At 51.0% G+C, this 6,428-nt stretch overlaps 4 non-coding genes and 1 pseudogene across 4 annotated transcripts; all 5 read left to right on the top strand.

The window, feature by feature from the left end:
* The first annotated feature begins 4,469 nt into the window (after positions 1–4,469).
* LOC142926420 (5S ribosomal RNA) lies at positions 4,470–4,588 on the top strand. Its single transcript, XR_012943345.1, has one exon. It is a non-coding gene; the product is annotated as a 5S ribosomal RNA (ribosomal RNA).
* A 432-nt stretch (positions 4,589–5,020) lies between these two features.
* LOC142926264 (5S ribosomal RNA) lies at positions 5,021–5,139 on the top strand. Its single transcript, XR_012943189.1, has one exon. It is a non-coding gene; the product is annotated as a 5S ribosomal RNA (ribosomal RNA).
* Positions 5,140–5,392: 253 nt separating this feature from the next.
* On the top strand, positions 5,393–5,511 carry LOC142927137 (5S ribosomal RNA). The gene has a single exon (XR_012944062.1). It is a non-coding gene; the product is annotated as a 5S ribosomal RNA (ribosomal RNA).
* A 186-nt stretch (positions 5,512–5,697) lies between these two features.
* LOC142928443 (5S ribosomal RNA) lies at positions 5,698–5,816 on the top strand (annotated as a pseudogene).
* Positions 5,817–6,068: 252 nt separating this feature from the next.
* Positions 6,069–6,187, top strand: LOC142925985 (5S ribosomal RNA). The gene has a single exon (XR_012942909.1). It is a non-coding gene; the product is annotated as a 5S ribosomal RNA (ribosomal RNA).
* The last annotated feature ends 241 nt before the right edge of the window (positions 6,188–6,428 follow it).

Below are 6,428 nucleotides of genomic sequence, written 5' to 3' on the forward strand. Positions count from 1 at the left end.
CACTCTCACCCCTACACCATCCACGCTCACCTTTACAACATCCACTCTCACCCCTACACCATCGAAGCTCACCCCTACAACATCCACGCTCACTCCTGCAACATCCACGCTCACCCCTACACCATCCACGCTCACCTCTCCAACATCCATACTCACCCCGACACCATCCACTCTCACCCCGACACCATCCACTCTCACCCCAACACTATCCACGCCACACCCAACCCCATCCACTCTCACCCCTACAACACCCACGCTCACTCCTACACCATCCACGCTCACCTTTACAACCTCCACGCTCACCCCCTACACCATCTACGCTCACTCTTGCAACATCCACTCTCACCCCTACAACATCCACGCTCACCCCTATACCATCCACGCTCACCCCTACACCATCCACGCTCACTCCTACACCAGCCACGCTCACCTCTCCAACATCCACACTCACCCCAACACCATCCACGCCCACCCCAACCCCATTCACTCTCACCCCTACAACATCCACGCTCACTCCTACACCATCCATGCTCACCTTTACAACCCCCACGCTCACCCCCTACACCATCCACGCTCACCCCTACAATAGCCACGCTCACCCTTACACCATCCACGCTCACCTCTACAACATCCACGCTCACCCCTACACCATCCACGCTCACCACTACGCCATCCACGCTCACCACTACACCATCCACGCTCACCCCTACACCATCCACGCTCACCAATACACCATCCACGCTCACCCCTACAATAGCCACGCTCACCCCTACAACATCCACGCTCACTCCTGCAACATCCACGCTCACCCCTGCAACATCAACGCTCACCTCGCCAACATCCACACTCACCCCAACACCATCCACGCCCACCCCAACACCATCCACGCCCACCCCAACCCCATTCACTCTCACCCCTACAACATCCACGCTCACTCCTACACCATCCATGCTCACCATTACAACCTCCACGCTCACCCCCTACACCATCTACGCTCACTCCTACATCATCCATGCTCACCTTTACAACGTCCATGCTCACCCCTACATCATCCACGCTCACCCCTACAACATCCACGCTCACTCCTGCAACATCCACGCGCACCCCTGCAACATCCACGCTCACCTCGCCAACATCTACACTCACCCCAACACCATCCACGCCCACCCCAACCCCATTCACTCTCACCCCTACAACATCCACGCTCACTCCTACACCATCCATGCTCACCTTTACAACCTCCACGCTCACCCCCTACACCATCTACGCTCACTCCTACACCATCCATGCTCACCTTTACAACCTCCACGCTCACCCCCTACACCATCTACGCTCACTCCTACATCATCCACGCTCACTCCTCCAACATCCACGCTCACCCCTACACCATCCACACTCACCCCTTCAACATCCACGCTCTCTCATACAAAATCCACCTCACTCCTGCAACATCCACGCTCACCCCTACAATAGCCACGCTCACCCCTACACCATCCACGCTCACCTCTACAACATCCACGCTCACCCCTACACCATCCACGCTCACCACTACACCATCCACGCTTTCCCCTATACCATCCACACTCACATCTACACTGTCCATGCTCACTCATACAACATCCACTCTCACCCCTACACCATCCACACTCACCCCTTCAACATCCACGCTCTCTCATGCAATATCCACGCTCACTCCTGCAACATCCACGCTCACCCCTACAATAGCCACGCTCACCCCTACACCATCCACGCTCACCTCTACAACATCCACGCTCACCCCTACACCATCCACGCTCACCACTACACCATCCACGCTTTCCCCTATACCATCCACACTCACATCTACACCGTCCATGCTCACTCATACAACATCCACTCTCACCCCTACACCATCCACGCTCACCTTTACAACATCCACTCTCACCCCTACACCATCGAAGCTCACCCCTACAACATCCACGCTCACTCCTGCAACATCCACGCTCACCCCTACACCATCCACGCTCACCTCTCCAACATCCATACTCACCCCGACACCATCCACTCTCACCCCGACACCATCCACTCTCACCCCAACACTATCCACGCCACACCCAACCCCATCCACTCTCACCCCTACAACACCCACGCTCACTCCTACACCATCCACGCTCACCTTTACAACCTCCACGCTCACCCCCTACACCATCTACGCTCACTCTTGCAACATCCACTCTCACCCCTACAACATCCACGCTCACCCCTATACCATCCACGCTCACCCCTACACCATCCACGCTCACTCCTACACCAGCCACGCTCACCTCTCCAACATCCACACTCACCCCAACACCATCCACGCCCACCCCAACCCCATTCACTCTCACCCCTACAACATCCACGCTCACTCCTACACCATCCATGCTCACCTTTACAACCCCCACGCTCACCCCCTACACCATCCACGCTCACCCCTACAATAGCCACGCTCACCCTTACACCATCCACGCTCACCTCTACAACATCCACGCTCACCCCTACACCATCCACGCTCACCACTACGCCATCCACGCTCACCACTACACCATCCACGCTCACCCCTACACCATCCACGCTCACCAATACACCATCCACGCTCACCCCTACAATAGCCACGCTCACCCTTACACCATCCACGCTCACCTCTACAACATCCACGCTCACCCCTACACCATCCACGCTCACCACTACGCCATCCACGCTCACCACTACACCATCCACGTTTACGCCTACAACACCCACGCTCACTCCGGCAACATCCACGCTCACCCCTACACCATCCACACTCACCCCTACAACATCCACGCTCACCCCTACAATAGCCACGCTCACCCTTACACCATCCACGCTCACCTCTACAACATCCACGCTCACCCCTACACCATCCACGCTCACCACTACGCCATCCACGCTTTCCCCTATACCATCCACACTCACATCTACAATGTCCATGCTCACTCATATAACATCCACTCTCACCCCTACACCATCCACGCTCACCCCTACAACATCCACGCTCACTCCTGCAACATTCACGCTCACTCCTACACCATCCACGCTCACCTCTCCAACATCCATACTCACCCCGACACCATCCACTCTCACCGCGACACCATCCACTCTCACCCCTACAACATCCACGCTCACTCCTACACCATCCACGCTCACCTTTACAACCTCCACGCTCACCTTTACAACCTCCACGCTCACCCCCTACACCATCTACGCTCACTCCTGCAACATCCACTCTCACCCCTACAACATCCACGCTCACCCCTACACCAGCCACGCTCACCCCTACACCATCCACGCTCACTCGTACACCAGCCACGATCACCTCTCCAACATCCATACTCACCCCGACACCATCCACTCTCACCGCGACACCATCCACTCTCACCCCCCACTCCATCCACGCCCCCTACTTGGGTGTCTGTATATACATCTGGGGTTATGTGTTTCCTCTCTCTCGTAAATTTAGCTCTTCTGTACCTGATGATGGCTGCTTGTGTTGCAACCGAAACGTCGTACGCTATTGTTATTTTATTATTTTTTATTTATACGTGACTTTACCGAAAAAAAGAAAGAGTAATTCTTGCAGTCACGAAAGCTTCGAATCAAGTCTGAACCACCTCTAAGGGAGGTATTAGGTCTGTGTCTTTGTGTTGTCTCTGCTTGTGCATCTGCCTTTGTGTCTTGGCTTGGATTTGTGTCTCTGTGCTGTCTCTGCCTGTGTGTGGGCCTTGGTGTTTCCGAGTGTGTGCTGCCGTGCCCCCTTTGTTCCATGCATACCTCATGCTAATTTGTCCCATTGTCTCTCAGCCTCACCTTCTCTGCCTATTTAAGGCGACTTCACTGTGTGCGTGTCTGTGCTGGTTCACTCTACTTGGATGTCTATGTGTGTGTGTGCGCAGTCTGTATTTTAAATTTCATACTTAACTTGCAATTTAACAATCTTTGAAATAGCGTAATCAACCAGACTATGCGTTAATTGTGTTTTGACCGACCGTCTGTGTTGCTTTATATGGTTTCCAAATTATGCTAAACCCTGATTGTTTGGTATGCTTCTCTCTCTGTTGTACCCTGTTGTATCTGTATTAGTTCCCCCCTACTTGGGTGTCTGTATATACATCTGGGGTTATGTGTTTCCTCTCTCTCGTAAATTTAGCTCTTCTGTACCTGATGATGGCTGCTTGTGTTGCAACCGAAACGTCGTATGCTATTGTTATTTTATTATTTTTTATTTATACGTGACTTTACCGAAAAAAACAAAGAGTAATTCTTGCAGTCACGAAAGCTTCGAATCAAGTCATCCAGACTGTTTGATGCCACTCTTTTGGGGATCAACCAGGAGCACAGAATAAAGGTTTTATGAGCGATGACCTCCAAAAGTATAGTTGAATGTTGATTGTTTTATACATCTGAATGTGCGACAGGTCTTTGCAAGCATGGCCTACGACCATATCACCCTGAATGCGCCCGATCTCGTCTGATCTCGGAAACTAAGCAGGGTCGAGTCTGGTTAGTACTTGGATGGGAGACTGCCTGGGAATACCAGGTGTTGTAGGCTCTTGTTTACTTGGATCTGGATGGCTCGCTTTTTACACTTCGACTCATCCAGTGAGTGCCCCTGCCAATTTCACGTCGATATGGTGTACTGCATTGGGATCAATATTTTCTTGTAAAATAATGTTTGATGCCACTCTTTCGGGGCTCAACCAGGAGCTCAGAAACAGGTCCCTGCAGGGTGGGCTGGTAGGACAAGTCTCTGCGCTGTCTATTACTGATTTTATACACCCAACAGCACGAGATTTCACTTCGTTAAAGTATTGAAAGGGGACGGACGGACGTACGGACACATTAATCTATTGCAGGCTGGTACACTCAGTTTACAACTTCGTTCCTACCAGTATAAAGATTTTTTGAGCGATGACCTCCAGAAGTTATGTTGAATGTTGATTGTTTTATACATCTGAATGTGCGACAGGTCTTTCCAAGCATGGCCTACAACCATATCACCCTGAATGCGCCCGATCTCGTCTGATCTCGGAAGCTAAGCACGGTCGAGTCTGGTTAGTACTTGGATGGGAGACTGCCTGGGAATACCAGGTGTTGTAGGCTTTTGTATATTTGGATCTGGATGGGTCGCTTTTTACACTTCCACTCATCCAGTGAGTGCATCTGCCAATTTCACGTCGATATGGTGTACTGCATTGGGATCAATATTTTCTCGTAAAATACTGTTTGATGCCACTCTTTCGGGGCTAAACCAGGAGCTCAGGATAAACGTTTTCATGAGCGATGACCTCCAGTAGTATAGTTGAATGTTGATTGTTTTATACATATGAGTGTTCGACAGGTCTCTGCAAGCACGGCCTACGTCCATATCACCCTGAATGCGCCCGAACTCATCTGATCTCGGAAGCTAAGCAGGGTCGAGCCTGGTTAGTACTTGGATGCGAGACTGCCTGGGAATACCTGGTGTTGTAGGCTTTTGCATTGTTATATCTGGATGGGTCGCTTTTTACACTTCGACTCATCCAGACTGTTTGATGCCACTTATTCGGGGCTCAACCAGGAGCTCAGAATATACGTATTCATGAGCGATGATTTCCAGAAATATAGTTGAACTTTAATTGTTTTATACATCTGAATGTGTGACAGGTGTGTGCAAGCATGGCCTACGACCATATCACCCTGAATGCGCCCAATCTCGTCTGATCTCGGAAGCTAAGCAGGGTTGAGCATGGTGAGTACTTGGATGGCAGACTGCCTAGGAACACCAGGTGTTGTAGGATTTTGTATTTTTGGATCTGGATGGGTCGCTTTTTACACTTCGACTCATCCAGTGAGTGCACGTGCCAATTTCACGTCGATATGGTGTACTGCATTGGGATCAATATTTTATCGTAAAATAATGTTTGATGCCACTCTTTCGGGGCTCAACCAGGAGCTCAGAATAAAGGTTTTATGAGCGATGACCTCCAGAAGTATAGTTGAATGTTGATTGTTTTATACATCTGAATGTGCGACAGGTCTTTCCAAGCATGGCCTACGACCATATCACCCTGAATGCGCCCGATCTCGTCTGATCTCGGAAGCTAAGCAGAGTCGAGCCTGGTTAGTACTTGGATGGGAGACTGCCTGGGAATACCAGGTATTGTAGGCTTTTGCATTGTTGTATCTGGATGGGTCGCTTTTTACACTTCGTCTCATCCAGTGAGTGCACCTGCCAATTTCACGTCGATATGGTGTACTGCATTGGGATCAATATTTTATTGTAAAATACTGTTTGATGCCACTCATTCGGGGCTAAACCAGGAGCTCAGAATAAACGTTTTCATGAGCGATGACGCCGACGTGTTCAGTGAGCACGATTCGGATGTGGGCCGGACTGACCTTGTTAAGCA

The sequence above is a fragment of the Petromyzon marinus genome, chromosome 23 (assembly GCF_048934315.1).
Source record: "Petromyzon marinus isolate PM22_M1 ecotype Great Lakes invasive population chromosome 23, UKy_Petmar_22M1.pri1.0, whole genome shotgun sequence".
Lineage (NCBI taxonomy): Eukaryota > Metazoa > Chordata > Hyperoartia > Petromyzontiformes > Petromyzontidae > Petromyzon > Petromyzon marinus.